The sequence below is a fragment of the Ambystoma mexicanum genome, chromosome 14 (genome assembly GCF_040938575.1).
Source record: "Ambystoma mexicanum isolate Mex_15411 chromosome 14, UKY_AmexF1_1, whole genome shotgun sequence".
Taxonomy (NCBI): Eukaryota; Metazoa; Chordata; class Amphibia; order Caudata; family Ambystomatidae; genus Ambystoma; species Ambystoma mexicanum.
In genome coordinates, this window is record NC_090940.1 from 376,573,441 (window position 1) to 376,592,440 (window position 19,000).

General features: G+C 47.1%; 1 long non-coding RNA gene across 1 annotated transcript in view; it reads right to left on the reverse strand.

Annotated features, from left to right (window-relative positions):
* Positions 1-18,640, reverse strand: part of LOC138527300 (uncharacterized) — a 78,372-nt gene extending 59,732 nt beyond the window's left edge. Inside the window, exon 1 of the long non-coding RNA XR_011283876.1 lies at positions 18,472-18,640. This is a non-coding gene — a long non-coding RNA (uncharacterized lncRNA). The remainder of the gene's footprint in view (positions 1-18,471) is intronic.
* Positions 18,641-19,000: the final 360 nt, after the last annotated feature.

Here is a 19,000-nt window from a genome sequence, read left to right on the forward strand (position 1 = left end):
CTCTCTCTCAGGCAGCTCGTATCTCCTTAGCTAAAATGATTTTTAATAATGTCCCAGCATGGCCCCCTGTAACATTCTGGAACCGTATAGAATCTCTGATGACTAGGCTAATTTGGGCAGGGAAACGTTCCCTTATCACCTTGCGCTCAATGTGCTCCCCATATGCCTAGGGGGGTTTTGAGGTTCCCAACCTGTTTCTCTACTACTTAGTCGCGCAGGTCCAATACTCTATCTGGTGGTGGTCTCCAATGAATAATCTGCAGCACTCGCAGCTTGAGAGGGCAATTGCCCAAACAGAGGATCTTAGAGGCTTCCTTTGGGCCACACGGGAGCATCATTTGAAGACGGAGGTTCAACCCCTAGAGATCACGCTCAAGGCCTGGGATAGCCTAGCAAAGTGGTTAGGGATGGGTCCGTGGTATTCACCCAGGATGGCCATGTATAGGGTCTGTGGGATCCCTCTCACATTTGAGTGCATTTTCATTCAGCATTTTCAAAATGTGCACATTTACACCCTGGGCGATGTGGCACCACAAGAGAAATTCATAACATGGGAAAATCTTAAGGCGAGAGGCGACTGGACTCCGGTCACCCGGTTGTTATATTTTCGCCTCTGCGAGGTACTGAAATCGAGGTGGCCTGACTTTCCAGACGCTCCAAAGGCCTCTCCAATTCTAGAATTCATTGTGGCCCGCCATCTTCTAGAAAAATGATTTCTTCCCTGTATGGTCTGGCTCGGGGGCTTGAATTTCCTCCTCCTCCTTCATATAGGGTCAAATGGGAGGATGGTATGGCTTGCTCGTTGTCTGAAGATCAATGGAAAATCATACTAGCTCAGACTAAGTCGATTTCTAGCAATAATAGATTTCGCCTGATCCACTTCAAATTTTTGCATCAACTGTACTATTCTCCTCTTTCCCTACACAAATTGTTTCCACTCAGGTCCCCGGACTGCAAGAGATGTCATCAGTCCCCTGCTGACTTTTTCCATGTAGCCTGGTTCTGTTACCATGTCCAGACCTTTTGGGGAACTGTCCCTGAGGTGAAGGAACAGGTGTTGGAGGCCCCGATCCCTTTTTCTCCGGAAAGGTGGGTACTGGCGTGGGTAGATCTACAAGGTAACAGTGATAAAAGATATTTTGCTATGGCCTCTGGTCACCAGGACTCTTGTGGCTCGTGCTTGGGGGGCATCCACTGTACCTTCACTACATCAATGGGTGAACTGCATGTCGATGTATGAGCGTAGAGAGACGCAATACAACCAAACGCTCCCCCTTAATAGTAGACGCAAGGACTACTGGCAAGCCTTCAGAAGCTACATGGCTCGTGAGACTAACTCTGAGAGTGCACTTGCGGCGCGGACAATGTGGAAGTCGCCTCTGGACTAGGTTGAAGACTAGCAGCTCTACAGTTTCTTCAGAGTCTGCGTTGTGCTGTGGGTCTATTGGTGCTTGGAGTACCGTCCTAGTAGGGTAGTCTAGGCCAAATGCCCTAGGATGGGTTTATGACATTTGGATGCGTTAGGCTGCAGGTACATATAACCTGGTGGGAGTTTAGAGGGAAGGTGGGGGGTGGTTTCTGTGCCAAGGTCGGATGTTGTTGATTGTTTTTTTTCTTTTATGTTTGTATTGGTTGTCGGATCTGTTGTTTGTGGTGCATATGAGAAAACTAATGATTTTTCTTTTTTAAAAGCTAGAGACACCATTATAAACTGTAAAGTAACAGAATCACCACCCCTGCACCATACCAACAAAGAAAACTCAGAACCTAATGCACCCAAGTTCCTCTTCTCGCCGGTCTCTAAAGAAGACATGTTAGATACCCTCTCATCCATAAACTGCACCTCTTGCTCTGAAAATATTTTGCCCCCCAAATTCATACTCGATAATGCAGAAATCTTCGCTCCTTATCTATGCCGTATGACAAATTCCTCATTCAGAGATCGGAAAGTCCCCGTTGAAATAAAGACAGTCACGGTTACTCCGCTGGTGAATAAACCTAAGTCTAGACCAACAGGAGCAGGCCAATCTCAGACCAATCACAAACTGCAACTTCTTATTAAAGATCCTTGATAAAATAGCCACGCATCAACTACAAGAATACGTCGACAAGTATAGCCTACTGCCCTCACAACAGTCATGGTTCAGAAGTGCTCACAGCACGGAATCTGCATTATTAGATCTACAAACCAAAATGCTGGGTATTTTGGACAAAGGAAAAGCAGGCTTGCTAATCCTTTTGGACCTCTCAGCAGCTTTCGATTTATGAGACAATGGAAAGCTCTGAGAGGCACTAAATACAGCAGGCAATTGCTCCGAGGAAGCCGTTGACTGGGTGACATATTTCCCAGAGGATAGAACCTCCAAAATCACGTGGGGAGGACACTCCACCACATCCAAATCTGTGGACTGCGGCGTCCCACAGGGAGCTAGTTTTTCCCCATTGCGCTTTAATCTATATATTCGCTGTCTCTGCACCCTTCTATCACAGCTTGGGATCTATTTCACCAACTTTGCAGATGACACGCAGCTAATATTAGAACTGTGTGGGGACCATATTCTCGACAACAACAGACTATCAGCCATCTATAATACTATCGTAATTGGATGAAATCACATTGGATGTGTCTAAATAGCTCCAAAACTGAGTTTATGACATTTGGCACAACCAAAGTTCTAAAAAATCTAGGTTCAGCCTATTCCGCCTTTCTCATAAAGGACTCCACCATCATAGTATCATATAAAGTTAAAACACTTGGCATTTACTTGCAATCTTCACTGGGAGCTGAGGCGCAAACCTCATACCTAAAACGGAATTGGCAATACTATCAGAGGTTCCTATGCCGTATTAGACCATTTCTAAATACCAAAAACAGCGCCACAATAGCCATAGCCACCATTCTGTCACGACTGGACTATGGAAATGCCCTACTGTTAGGTGCCAGCAGCAATTGCGTAAAGCAATGTCAAATAATTCAAAATAACGCAGTCCGATCCATTGCAGGAAAGTGCAAACCCGACCATATAACAAAAGACAGAAATGACCTCCACTGGCTAGCAATAAAGGAGCGTATCATCTTTAAATCCCCGACACTGGTTCACCGCTGCCTAAATGGAGCAGCCCCGGCATATCTGAAGAAGGAATTTAACTGGTACAAGCCAAGCCGAAGACTTAGATTCGAAAAGCAGGGACTACTTGAGTCTGCCCACTCCAGAATAAAAGCCACAGGCCTAGGTAGAGCGTTTTCCACCAAGGCTATTTCCCTTTGGAATGAGTTACCTTGTAATCTTAGGCTTGAAAACAACATCCAATCAATTAGAAAGCAGTTGAAAACCACGCTCTTTAAATAATTGACACACTCGCCACCCCTGCGCTCACGTTGAGCCTACTTCACTTTTCTACTTGTACTGTCCTGTGATTTCTCAGTCTCCGTGTCTCTGTCGCGCCCTGAGCTTTGGCACGTTACAAATATATAAATAAAATAAATAAATAAAATCACTGCAAGCGAACGGGATATGTGGGAGACTCAACGGTCTTCTCAAGGAAAGGATATCAAAGCGAAAATTGACACTGCAGAAGGGGTGGCTACATTGCCTGCCCTTTGCATTATATGCATTGAGAAATCAGCCCGGTTCCGACCACCACCTCACCTCACACCCCACAAACTAGTTACAGGGAGGCGGATGAGCACACCTCTAACTCCTCCATCGAGGACTAGGAGTGATGCCCAGATAACAGCAGAATTGTTAAGAAATGAGCTACATGCGTACTTAACATGTATGACCTCCAGTATCTCTGTCATTTCAGATCAACTCCAACGGAGGGGGTGTCGGTCTCAGGACACAGATGAAGACAATACAGCAACCGGACTTGAAAAACAATGTGTTCCTAAATTATTTACTAGAGATGCTGTTCCAGTAGGAAACTTCATTAGAAAGTGGAACGAGCCCAGATTTAGTGTCCCTTTTGTTTCTGGAAAACATTACTCCTTCAGCAGTTAAAGTCCAAGGGAGACGAGCTTGGACACATTTAGGAGATGTGAAAGTCTATGCTGAAGAGGCTGACATACCCCCCAACCCATTCGGTAAGCAAGTCAAGATGAAGAAGTTCGACATGTGCAGACTCGATGGATGACGAGGAAGGAGGACGCAAATACTTTCCAGTAGATAGAGGATAGTGTATATTTGGACTGTTGCTCCCATGAAACACTCCTTATATATATTATAGCAGGAAGTGAGAAACTTACTGTTCTTGAGCCACAGGACTTTGTTGACATTGGACCTTAGAGTGTTGAAGTAAATGGAAAATGCCTGATCAAGACTTCCTTTTCGACGACTGAAAAAGGGAGAAGTTCCCCGACTCGTTTCCCACTTAATTTCCCTTTGGATGCACAAATATTCCTGTCTAATGACGATGCCCACAAACTACTTGACATGATCTTTTACTATTAACTTCAAGTTCATCCTTATCTTGGTTGGCGCTTATGTGTTTCTACGAGATACTATAAATCGTCCTGCAATTTGTCGGTTACTTGTGGAGGTTATAGAACAAATCAGGCAGCTTCCTGAAAACCTGACAAATTAGCCTAATTAAAAAAACATTCTCCTTCATTAAAAGTAATTATAGATAAAATTTGGTCTATTGAACATATTGCAGTTCCAGAAAGTGAGCAGAGTTGATGACGTATGGAGAGACATACCAATGGTGGGGCCTGATCTCTTGGTGCATAATATATGCCTGTTCAGTATTTATCATCGTTTTTCTCTTTCTATTGATCCACACTGTTTATTTTGCTGGCCCCAAAAGGGAAGGAGTTCTATTAATCCTTCCCACTCCCGTCACCTTTGCAGAACTAGACACTGTAGGAAGGGCAAGGCCGTATGCGATTGTTCCTACACCAGTGACACATGTGAAGGCACTGATTTCTGTGAAAAGTGGCCCTAGGCTTCCCTTTGGAGGGAGGTCTGTTTTTGATTTACTCCATGATCATTATGTGCAGAATCATTTGGTAAAAAAGAGACCCAATAGAAATGCAAGGGAGGATGATTACAAATTAAATGACTATTTAGACAGTACAGCACATATGGGGAATAACATGTGGTATCAGCACATGAAAGAAGTGGGAAAGAGTACCTATAAGGAGGATTGCTATGTATGTGTGCTCTCCTGCTTTATGTTATGGGAAAGTCTAAGATAATCATAACTATTGAGCTAGATGTCCAAACAGTTCATTGCCCGACTCACCTTGCACTCTGTCATACAAGAGGTCAATTCCAGGGTTGAACGGCATGCTTGGTATGGGTGACAGAATGGTCCGCTCCAGAAGAAGATGATTATGTTCAAGATTTGAAGACAAGAGAAAGAGCACACACCAGAGATCATGTGATAAGATATGAACAGCCTGGCATGAAGGGAGCTGGAATTAGATGGGAGAAACAGGAAACTCAATTGTCAAGGAAAGACCTATGAAAAAATATGAAGCTGCAAGGAAAGAGGCCAGATGCGAATCTGGGGAACAATACTTTGTCCAGATGGTTGGGAAGATTGCATAGTCATATTCAGAGCTGTGGCAGTAACTGGTCATCACAAGCCAGTTATTGAACAAGTGGAAAAAGAATGCAAACCTCTCTGGCCGAGACTTGCAAAAGCTTCTGACATGGGTCAAAGACAAAGGAGGCCCGTTGCAGGTAGTGCCTTTGGCTAGTGCAGAGCTATTCTTCAGAAACAATGGCACGAGAAATGTTGCAGAGAATCAGCAGTGCGGTTGAATCTTTGATGTGCCAGGACAGTGGTGTAATGGATCACTACTGGGCCTGTGGATCCAGAGTTTACATGAAGCTTCCCAGAGATTGGGGAGGACTATGGTCTATATTGATTGTTCATGTTCCAGCGTTTGGGATTCCAAAGAGTGACCTGAACATTAGCGAGTTTCCAATTGCAGATGCACACCTGAGGAAGAAAAGATCTGCTGAACTCCTTAATCGAATGAAGAGAGAAAACAATTTCCATTCAAATCAATAGAGGCCTTTGATGCTATTCCATATGAACACAGATTGTTCAGCAAGACTGCTTCAGTTATCTTTATGCTTGGGATCCAGACAATAGCAAATGCCAAGTGGTTACAGATAACCAGATGGAAGCTTCTGGAGATGATCAACACCACCATAAAGGGATTCAATGCTAAGAGCCATACGTCTGATGACCCTTCAGAACAGATGTGTCTTGGATATGATTACAGCTATGGATGTAGGTGCTTGTGCCAAAATCAGAGAATTATGTTGCACATTCATACCTTCTCATGACGACGAGAATGGCACCTTGACAGAGGCCATAACGATGCTGACAAACCTGCACGTCAAGATGGAAGATGAAGTGTAAGATATTGCTAATGACAGCTGGTTTGCATCGATCTTCTCATGGGTTTCACAATGGATGACAAACATTTTCAAGTTCCTTGGAGCCCTGCTGGTGATGATCATGTTTGGATTCTGTGTGATTAGGCTAATAATCACACAATGCAAGAAGACTGCAAAGAAAGCAGTAGGAATGAAGATTGTGATTGATGTTGAATCAGGGTTCAAACCTAAGGAGCTGACAATTGAAGAAATTAGAGACTACGTAAAGGCCAGTATCCATGCACCTGACGGAACAAAGTGTCACGACCCTCGCCCAAAACCCCCTCTGGCAAACCCATTGGCCAGGTGGAGTCAGGCCTCGGGCCTCTAGAGCCTGGCATCCTCTTGAAAAGCCCTCATGGGGCCAGTCCTGGCGTCTGTGGTGCCAGGCTCATACACCATGAAAAACAATGTGCTTGGGAACTACTTTATTGTATTGTCAGCCAACATGGAGGTATCCACATAGCTTGAGTCCCTAAGAACCAAACTATGCGGTGGAGTGTTTTGGGTGTGGCAGCCTAGGGACTACTTTACCTCGACTATTTTGTTGCGGTTATTTAAACCACACCCGAGCAAGACAACACGCTTCACGTTACTTTGCAGCTTGCAACGCGATGCTCACTGTGTCCAGCTATTCCCTCAAACCTCAGAGAAGCAGAACCTGCAAGGAGACAAAAGGAACATCTTTAGCAGCAGCATCTTACCTGCAGTCTTCATCTTTAAACACTCGCAGCTACTGAGAACAACTTCCTCGAATCTGCACGCCTTCCGGACAGAACGACCTGAAAGAGGAAGATAGAGGCAACATTAAAGAAAGTAGTAGAGGCATTTACAAATTACGAACTGCTCAAAAGGCTTACCTGGCTGGTCGCCTCTCGGCTGGCACCACTCTGGACATTCCACTCGCGCTGAAGAACACCACGACCTACAAGGAAGGAAACCACAGGTTAGCAAAAGCAAGACTTTGCAGCGCTGCGCATAGCGCTTACTTACCGCATCATGGCGCTCTTAATGCACCATCATTTACCAGCGGCGCTCAACCAAGCCAGTTAGCCGCGCTGAAGCTCCGCATACCTAAGGGAGAAAAAAAGAGACATTTTAAACAAAGAAAGGCATGCAGGATAGCAACAAAACTAAAGAACAGCAATAAGACCTACCTGAACAATATCAAACGGGCCAGCGTCAGTGAAGTAACTGGACCGCACTCACCCATGAAAGACAACACACCCATGCAAAGAAGGCAGGATGGAGAGCAGCCTAATTCTACCACAAGGTGAGGAGAGGGTGCCAGAGGGACTGACATCATACGGGGGTGCAGGGAGGATACTTACCCCAGTCGGTCAGTCCTGAACACAGTCCTCCTGTATTTTCGGGCAGAACCTTCCCCGCAGACCACATCAGGGCAAAGCTGAGAAGCATACCAGCGAGTAACCCGGCTGGGTGGCGTCCCTGTGGATACCAGGTAAGCGTAACAGAACGCAAAGCCTACCATAACAAATCCACCTGGGCGCCATGGAGACATCAGAAATGGACCAATTGACCCAATTACTAGGAGAGCTTCGTGATGAGGTTAATTCTGCCCGACAAGAGACTAAAGCCCTCCGGAGAGACCTAATAGTGATCAAAGAACGCACTGAAGAGATTAGCAGGCAATACTTGCAATCACAGGCAGGACAGACTCCTCTACCTGGATGCAATCCAACGACGCAAAACCCTGCCATACCACCCACTCCGGTACAGATCATGTTACGTGGAACAGTGCCTCTGGCACCACCAGAAAGGTTCTCAGGCGACCCACGGAAGTATGCAGCATTCATCAATCAGTGCCGCCTTCATTTTCTTTGTAGGCCTGGAGCATTTCCAAACGACCAAGCTCGGGTAGCTTTTGTCTTATTATACCTGAGTGGTAGTGCAGCAGATTGGTCGGTGCCCGTTGGTAACCCATGACGATCCTCTATTACATGACTTTGGGGGGTTCCAGAGAGAAATGGAAAAGCGTTTTGCTCGCCATACCCAGAAATAAGCAGAAGACAATGAACTCTTGTCCCTCCGACAAGGGAATCAGGACTTGTTAACGTACATTGCCACCTTCAACAGACTGGTTGCCGAAGCTAGGTGGCCAGAAAACAAAAGAACCACGTTATTCCATCGAGGCTTACAAGGCGAATTAAAGGACGTCTTAGCCCAGGTGGTTGATCCACCCAGAGACTGCAGAATTCATAAATCTGATCGTGCAGCTAACCACCGGTTGCAGGACCGAAAGGCAGACCGGTCTAAGACGCACCCTCGGACTATGTATGTTTGACCAAGGGAAAACATACCCTGTGTACCTGAAAATGCTGTACAACCCATGCAGATTGGAGGGATATGGCCTCCATTAACAAAACAAGAGCGGGACAAAAGAAGACAACAGCTTTGTTTGTATTGTGGGAAACCAGGACATTTCCTGAAGGACTGTCCAGTAAAACCCCCAAGAAGAACAGTCGGGGCCACAGAGAAGGATGAAGCTAAGGAATCAGAAAACTACCAAGCTTGACAAACGTAGAGGTCAGTTTGTCGAGTGAGAAGAAAGAGTTGCTGACCTCGCACTTTGCAATACCAGTGATCTTAATTAACCACCAACAGTTGTCAAGAATGCATGCCGTTGAAGCATACATCGATAGCGGAGCAGTTGGAAATTATATTGATCAAGAACTGGCAGCAGAGATGGGGCTTCCTTTGTGTTCTAAGCCAACTATGGACAAGGTAGCCACTGTGGATGGGACAGAAATCGCTTCCGGACCAGTAACCCAGTGCACAGTCAGGGTAACCTTGCTGTGCCAGGACGGACATCGGGAGTCTATTTCATTCGATCTCATCAAGGCACCTCAGTTCAGGCTAATTCTAGGGATGCCATGGTTGGTTGCTCACAACGCTTTGATAGACAGGCGGGCACGAAAATTAACCTTCCCCGGTGACTGCTCACCTGCCTGCTACTACCAAGAGGAGAAACCCGACGTCTGTATCCCTATGACTCCCGGAGTGACAGTATCAACCCTGAGATCAACTAATACCTTGCCAAGTGAATACCATGCTTTCCAGGATGTTTTCTGAAAGGACCAAGCCAATACATTGCCGCCGCACAGGCCCTATGAGTGTCGGATCGACCTTGTTCCTGGTGCACAAATCCCTTGCGGCAGGATCTACGCTCTCACAGAACCAGAAAACCTTCATTTCAAATCCTATTTAGACCAGTACCTTGCAAACGGATTTATCGGTCCTTCGAAGTCCCCCGCAGCCAGCCCTTTGTTCTTCGTACTGAAAAAGGAAGGAGACTTGAGAACCTGAATTGACTACCGCGCATTGAACCAGATCACTGTGAAGAACTGCTACCCCTTGCCACTTATCCCTGAGATGCTAGACCATGGGTGCACAACATACGGCCAGTTGCGGCCCGCCATGCTCTTTTGTCCAGCCGGCGAGGCACAAAGACTTTCCTAATGGAGGGCGGCCCGGGGCCGCCCTCCATTAGGAAAGTCTTTGTTGTCTTCCAGGCCAGACAAAACACTGGCCCTCATTGGCTCAGCACACACACACACCTCGTCGCTCCTACGAGCCACATAATGCGTGTGTGCTGCACCAATGGAGGGCCAGCACTACAGCTGGCGTGGTCCATAAGGCTTGATGCCGGAAGGCATTTCAGCCTTGGACCACGCCAGCCGTAGTACGATTCCAGCGTTCCAGCTTACCTGCCGCTTACCTGCCTGCCTTCCAGCACGTCTCCGGTAAGTGGTCTGTTTGTGTTTGTGTGTCGGGTCTGTTTTGCTTTATGTTTGTGTGTGTATGTTGCGATGAGGGGGGGGGTCGGATGTGTGTCGGATGTGTATGAATATTTGGCTTTGAATGTATTTTGTGTGTATGTTGAGATGCGGGGGTGGGGGGTGTCGGATGTGTATGAATGTTCGGATTTGAATGTATTTTGTGTGTATGTTGAGATGCGGGGGTTGGGGGGTGTCGGAGGTGTATGAATGTTTGGATTTGAATGTATTTTGTGTGTATGCTGAGATGTGGGGGTGGAGGGGTGTCGGATGTGTGTCAGATGTGTATGAATGTTTGGATTTTAATGTTTTTTGTGTGTATGTTGAGATGCGGGGGTGGGGGGGTGTCGGATGTGTATGAATGTTTGGATTTGAATGTAGTTTGTGTGTATGTTGAGATGCGGGTGTGGGGGGTGTCGGATGTGTGTCGGATGTGTATGAATGTTTGGATTTGAATGCTTTTTGTGTGTATGTTGAGATGCGGGGGTGGGGGGGTTGTCGGATCTGTATGAATGTTTTGATTTGAATGTTTTTTGTGTGCTGAGTTGGGGGTGGGGGGTTCGGGTCTGTATGGGTGCATGTTTGTGTATGTGCTGAGTTGAGGGGTGGGGGGTTTGGGTCTGTGTGTGTGCTGATTTTGGGGGGTGGGGGTTCGGGTCTGTATGGGTGCATGTTTGTGTGTGTGCTGAGTTGGGGGTGGGGGGTTCGGGTCTGTGAGTGTGCTGATTTGGGGGGTGGGAGTTCGGGTATGTATGGGTGCATGCTTGAGTGTGTGTGTGCTGAGTTGGGGGGTGGGGGTTTGGGTCTGTATGTTTGCATGTTTGAGAGTGTGCTGAGTTGGGGGGTGGGGGTTTGGGTCTGGTTGGGTGCTTGTGTGTGTGTGTTGATTTGGGGGGTGGGGGGTTTGGAGTTGGGGGGGTGTTGGGTTCGGGTCTGTATGGGTGCATGTTTGTGTGTGTGCTGAGTTGGGGGTAGGGGGTTCGGGTCTGTATGGGTGCATGCTTGAGAGTGTGTGTGCTGCACCTACCCCCACTCTCAAGGCACGTGATGAATGGGCTGGCGAACTAGATCTAGAAATATCGGATAGGGTTTGGGGGGATATGTGCCTACACACTCGGAAAGTCTCCCTCAATTTCCGTTTTTGCGCCATGCAGTACAAACTTCTAAATAGACTTTACTACACTCCACACAGGACTTCGAGGTTCGCCCGTGATACGGCGCACCCCTGCCCCCGCTGCGGAGCGACGGCAGCTGACCACTTACACATGTACTTGTCTTGTGACAAATTGCTGAGGTTCTGGGAAAGCATCCTAGAAACGCTCACGGCTATCACTGACACAGTGATTGACCCTGATCCTTTAGCCGTCCTCTTTGGAGCCTGGAAAACAGATGACACCAGGCGTTTGGCCAAGTTTCTTAATATTGGGTGCATGATAGCCAAAAAATGCATACTTCAGAACTGGAAAAGTCCCATCCCCCCGGCCCACCAGAAATGGCTCCATATGCTTACTTGGGCATGGAACTGTGAGGAGGAATTTATATCCATGCTCCCCGTCACTTCTCGACCCAAGAATATCTGGGTGGAATTCAATTCGCACCTTAACAGTCGTAGTGAAGACACACCCGGCTCTGGATCGTCCCCCACCCCTTCAGTGTCCACTACTACAACATAAACTCGTACTCATATGTATCTTGTATGATTATTGTCTGACATTATTGTGATTATGCACAACTGCTTATGCACTGCTCCACCTAATGTTTCTTACTTGTGCTTGCTGCCTTGTTGTATGTACCACGTAACCTTTGCCGGCAAAAATAAAAGTTTACAAAAAAAACAAACTGTTTGTGGTAGAAAGAGCACATAGGATTCCCACCATGAAACCAATTCCAGGAGCGAACCCTCGGCCTATCATAGCAAAACTATTGAACCACAAAGACCGTGACATCATACTAAGGGCGGTCAGGGACAAAGGAGTTCTTCAATTTGAAGGCGACACCATACAATTTTTACCGGATTTCTCCCCGGCGGTTCAGGCACAAAGGAGATCATTTCCAGCCGTAAAATGACGTCTGCAAGACAATCAAGTACAATATTCCATGCTCTTCTCAGCTAAGCTCCGCATTCAACATAACGGCAGAACCCAGTTCTTCAATACACCGGAGGAAACCAGTGACTACCTAGACCGCGCCGGTTACAAACACGCATCAAACAGTGGAGGGCCCCTGGGAAGAGACCGGATGAGGAGAGACTCGCCGTAAAGCTACACTGCGAGACACACAAAGATAGGACAACATATTACCACATTTTCACGAAACTAACACCACAGACTCAATCTGCACTAGTAGCAAAGAGCTGCCTCTCTTGGGAGGCTACCTGCGCCCCAAGCGCTGCTACGTTGACTGTTTGGTTTAACTGGGAACGTCTACCGTGGGCTAGTTGGGGGTTGCCCACGCTGGGGGGGGAAGTTAGTTCAACAAGACGCCTTTCACTGAGCACCTACTTGCCGAAACGCCCGCACAACTGTACACTGTCCAGTAAGGAACAATCGCTGATGGTTGCCGTTGCGGACTCATGCCCAACCACGTTCCACTGCCTAAAATGAGTTACTCATTTAGCTGTCCTCTAAGATGCCGGCAACATCGTTAAAAATTGCCACCTGGAACATCCGGGGTGGCAACCAACCTGGAAAAATCAGGAGAATACTCCAATATCTTCGATGCCACAAGATAAATATTGCGATATTGCAGGAAACCCACCTCCTCCCATCCTCTGAACAACACTGGGCCAAATCGTGGGGATGCCACAGATACTTTTCGTCCTTCTCAGCCTACGCCAGGGGTGTTGCTATCCTGATTGACAAGAAGGCGAACTTCAGCTTTATCGACTCGAAGGAGGACACGTAAGGAAGAGCCTTACTCGTGAAGGGAATTCTGGAAGGAAAAGAAGTAGTTATAGTAAATTCATATGGCCCCAATACTGATGGCCCCGACAACTTTAATTGGGTCATGACCCAACTAGGGAAGATCAACCCAACATCCATCATCTGGGGAGCAGACCTCAATACCCCAACTAGACCCTGGAATGGATAAGTCCCACAACATAGCTGGACACCCTTCCAAGGCAAGCCTTCAAGTCAAAGAGATCTGTCAAGCATTCAATCTAGCAGGCATGTGGCGACAACACAACCACGAAGCAAGGGAATATACCTTCCATTCGGCGGTTCACAAGACCAGCTCTCGGATAGACTATATCCTAGCATCAACCCACTGCCCATTCAAATGGGGGAAGTGTCAAATCATCCCACGTACCTTCTCAGATCACTCAGTGGTGACACTGGAAACAACGTTGGTCATAACTGTAACACCTGGGGTTAGCTGGAGGTTTAAACCACGCTCTCTAACCGACAGCATATTTGCCACGGAACTACAACAAGAAATATCAGCATTCCTGGAATGAAATCAGAGCTCCGTAGACTCAGCCAGCACCATACGGGAAGCGTTAAAATGCTACATCCGAGGAATATGTCTAACCAAAGAGACCGGCATACTAAAGCTAATACGCAGTGAGCTAACCAACAGTGAAAAGCGCCTAAAAGACCTAGAAATTAAGTACACTGTCACCTCAGAGCCAATTACTGAAGCCGAGCTGAAGGAGGAATTAACCAATTTCAGGAGGATGGCAGAATGTGAACTAAAATTTCTTGGGCGCAGACATCAGGTCCGCCAATACAGGGAGGGCCAAAAACCAGGCGCATTATTAGCCCGACTATTGGCAATAGACAGAACCTCCACCAGAGTAGATCGCATCAAAGATGCACAAGGGCTAATGGCATACACAGAAGAAGAGATAGCCAACGCATTCCGTGACTTCTACCAGGGCCTCTATTGCTCCAAGGGTAACATTGACCCAAAGTTAATACAAGACTTCCTGAACGAAACAGAACTGTACTGGGTAGCTGCTGAGCTACGCAAAACCCTAAATGCGCCTTTAACATCAGCAGAAATCTTGGAGGCAATTAAATCTCTCCCAAACACCAAAGCACCAGGGCCGGACGGTCTCACCGGAGAGTTTTACAAAGCTCATGCGACTATCATCGCCCCTCTCTTACTTCGCGTCTACGAAGAATCAATAGAATGGGGTAGCCTTCCCCCAACAATGCGTGAAGCCAACATTATAGTACTGCACAAGGAAGGCAAACCCCCAGAGGATTGTGCATCCTACAGGCCAATATCCCTGATCAATCTGGACAAGAATATCCTAGCTAAAATTCTGGCGGCACGTCTGCTGCCTCTCATGCCAGCCTTAGCGATCAGGCTGGTTTCATTCCAGGACGCAGACCGACGTATGGCATTCGGAGACTGTTTAGCATGATGGAGGCCCTTGATTCCACAGAACAGGCAATAGCAGTATTACGAGACGCTGAGAAAGCTTTTTAAACCGTACAGTGGCCCTTCATTTTTTCGACGCTTAGGCAGATGGGGTTGGGGAATCTCTTCATCAAGCTAGTTTCGATACTGTACAATGACCCCCGATCATACGTCACAGGAGGGAACACCAGATCTTCATCCATTACTCTAGAATGAGGCAATAGGCAAGGGTGCCCCCTTTCAGCTATCATCTTTGCCCTTGTGATGGAACCTTTGGCCTCATGGCTGCGGGCAAACCAAATACACAGAGGCCTCACACTAGGGCCACACAGACTAGTAGTCTCCCTTTACGCTGATGACGTCATGTTATTCGTCAGCGAGCCACAAACCAACCTAAACTCTATAATGCGCGAGGTGATCAAGTTTGGCCAAGTGTCTGGTCTCAAAACCAATAATGCAAAATCAGTTGTATTTCCCTTGACTTCGTGTACCAAGGCGTTCAGAGATGACCACGGCTTCACATGGCAAAATTCCAAAGTGCGATATTTGGGGATATACATGTCCCTCAGTCATACCGATATATATAAAGATAACTATGCAATAACATTAAATGCCTTGCAGGAACGTGTTCAACGATGGAAAACACTTCCGCTAACACTGTGGGGTAGATCCTCCTTAATTAAAATTGTCATTCTCCCAAAACTCCTTTACTTGTTCACGAACATTCCGATAATACTCTCGAGGTCCTTCCTCCAGAAAATTAAAAGTCTCATTCTAGACTTCGTATGGGCGGGGAAACCAGCGCGGGTGGCTTATAAAACCCTGACACTGACAACAGCACAAGGTGGCCTAGCACTCCCAGATGTAGAGACGTACTACTGGGCAGCCCAAGCACAATTCCTGAGCCACTGGTACACAACTCACTTCATCCGCCCTCACATACCAGGTGGAACGGGCTCTGGCATCCCCCAACCTGCTTAGATCCGTCATCATTAGTCATCTCCCAGTACCACACAACACACTGAATACAGTCCTGTCCACGTATGCCATCTGGAAAAAGATTGCACGCATTTACGAGGTAAATATAAGATTCTCTCCCCTATTACCAATCAGATTCATTCCTAACATCCCACTTACAAACGAAAGAGTATTTCTCACGTGGGCAGACAAGGTCAACATCCAGTCCTTTGGAGATCTATTTCCAGGCGGCATTTTCTTAACTCCTCAAATGGCCAAAGACAGAGGTGGAAACACCTCCCTTGACATATTTCTCTATTTTCGGCTTTGTCACACCTTACAGGCATTGTTCCCTTTCTTCCCCCGACAGCCCCCAACTGGGACTTACTACATAACATGATCCTAGCCCAGGGAGAGGGGAGATTGGTATCACAGCTATACAAATCCATGCTGGCCGATACAGTAACAATGGACCTGCGGGTGAAGCAAAATTGGGAATCAGCCATCCAGGAATCGATATCTGATGAAGATTGGTCCTTCATCCTCTGACAAACCCAAAAAGTCGCACTAAACACGCGATACAAAATAATCCACTTCAACTTCATGCATCAAACTTACTACACCCCGGCCAAGAAACACACGCATCACCCCGAATCATCAGCTCAATGTGAAAGATGTGCAGCAGTAAACGCAGATTTCTTTCACCTAGCCTTGAATTGCCCGGGATACACCGTTTCTGGGCATCCGTGATACAGACAGTCACAGACATCATAGGGGAACGGGTAACCCCCCCCTTCCCCTTAGGGCCCTGCTTGGCCTAACAAACCAGCTACAGCCCGCTACACGAAAACTGGCCGCCCTTCTCATGGTACTGGCACGAAGGAGAGTAGCGATGTCATGGGGCCGCGGCCCTTTGCCAACGATCGAGGACTGGAAGAAAGACATTATATATTGCCAGGACATAGACAACGAATTCATAAGAACACTGCCACTACATGCGCGCCCCCCTGACATCTGGGGACCCTATGTGGCATACTTTCTAAACAGCGCTAAGTCTCCGAAATCAGGAATATCTGAAATTTGAACTCCGCACATGCGACAGTGGAAACTCTGTAGTGACGGCACGGTGGACTCATGGCGTTGGAACCAAGACAGCGAACGTTATGCTACTGGCCGTGGAAGGTGCGGGGGTGGGGCGGGGGACGTCGGTTATGGTTTATGTTATGTTAGCACCTGTTTGGTGCAATGGTTATGTAATGTCCGAAACCTCACAAATAAAGTTTAAAAAAAAAAAAGAAACGCACATTAGTACCCGGCGAGGGTTAATCAGAATGTAACAAGCAATCTGATCGGCCCTCGCCGATCGCCTGACCGGAAATCCCTTGCCCGGGATTCCTTTCCTTTGTTCCCGGCGGGGTGCGTGGCAGCCTCTCAGCCAATGAGGAAGCTCATAACGGGGCAATCCCCACTCCAAGCCTCCACATGGCTGGAGGCTGCCATCCTCCACCGCCGGGGATTCAGGTTAGCGGTTTCTTTCTTCCTCCCCCCTCCCCTGCAAACAATCTCCTCCCCACCCTCCCAACCCCATGCCCCTTCTTTTCTCGCCTTTTTCAGGAGCGAACACGCTGGGAACACTTCTGTCCTCAGCGCGTACACTCCCGATGGCCGCCATGGAAAGGGAAAGCGGACTCAGTTTTCCCTTCCACGGTGGCCATTTTTATTGACATTTTTTTTTCTTGTCCGAAACACAGCTTTTCGGGAACAGAAAAACAATGCTTTAGTACCCCGGTCTTGCGGGCCAGGATACTAATAGCAATAAGCCCCTCACCGCGGGGGCATTACCGAGTCAGGTAATGCCCAGGGGCCTTCGTTAAGGCCTGAGCGAACAACTATGGGCCCCAGGGCATTACCTGACTCAGTAATGCCCCCGCGTCTAGGGGCTTATTGTTTGATTAACAAACTGTGTGAACATGTACACTTTCCTCTCATGCATAGTTTATAAATATGCCAGAAATCAGACTGAGGCTTAATCCTCCATTTCCTCCCTAATTTTGCTCAGGCCCTCATAATATTTGTGCTTTCCCAAAGATTTGTGTCAGAGGTTAGGGAACAGCAAAATGTATCCCTCTTTAGATTTACAATATGTATCCAATTTAGCAGTCAAAATTCCTCCTAACAAGTCCTCTTTAGCCAGAGTAATCAGGAGTTCCCAAAACCTTGCCTCCTTTTTTAGTTTGGGCTATTAGGTGGTGCTGAAAGCCATAGCTCTCAACTCACACGCTTTTGGCGGGTGTCACCCGCCTTGTAAAGGGCTGACTCACCCGCCAAGCCTCCTGCACGCCCATGCATTCCAATGGGCGTCTCACCCGCCAAAAACAAAATCGGGTGGTTTCACCCGCCTCTGCAACACAAATAGTTGAGAGCTATGTGAAAGCGCTACCTTTAAGTTGACACTATTATTATTAACATAAGAGCTTCAAATAGGGGCTTTGAATGAGGGTCTGTAATGCTTTTCCAATGGACATGACATTTGAGGAGGGATGCAGCATTGTTAGGTTATTGAATCCCTCCCATTCCCTGTCCCTGGCCATGCTAATCCCACCCATTCCTGCCCCTTTTTTCGGAAAACTTTGAGCTCCTTGAGCTCTTCCATGGAGGCAGCCATCTTGGATGAATGGCTCTAAGGAAGCTCTCTGGAAACAAGGCAAAACTAGCAGCCATCTTTGAATGCAAAAGATACTATGCACCTTCCAGATAAAATTATACATTTTTAAAACAGCTAAAGTAATTTACATTTTGGGAGCTTGTTTTGATTTGCAATGAAATAAGGGCTATAAGTATGTGTTTTCTTGTTCACCCCATCTTTCATTGCCAAGCCTTTGTCGTTTGGGTATTATGCATTTCTTAGTTTAATATATAGTGTGTGAACATAAGCACAAAAGAAAGGCACTTACTGTAAAGCACAGCTGATTAAGGTGATGCCCTCCGACACACGAGTGCATCACTACCATGAAATGGGATGTATGCACGTTATGACTGAAAGAGGCTTCCAGGGGAGCATGTAGAGCACATGTGGGAATTGCTCAGAAGCAGCGCAGTGTAACTGGTCGCATAGAAGCGACTGATGACATCTCCCCAAATGGCAAACACTTAACCTCCCGTCTCTGCTTAGCAAAATATCAGCCTGTGTATGCGAATACTATATCTATGTGTGATCCCTACTAGTATCCCGATAGTAGAGCAATAGTCGAAGCGGAGGAAACATCGTACCATCGAAGAGTGAGCTTTAACGGTGCCGACCGCACCAAATGTGTTTCTCGTGGTGTCTCTTATGTGGGCGCTGCTGGTGTGTAAATAAAAAAGCATGACCGACTCTTTCGTATGCATATATTGTTTGTCAGGCAAGAGCTGAATTTTACTATCAATGATATGTGCCGATTGGGGACGAAATGACCGCCGGGGTGACGGTCCTCGTGAATCACT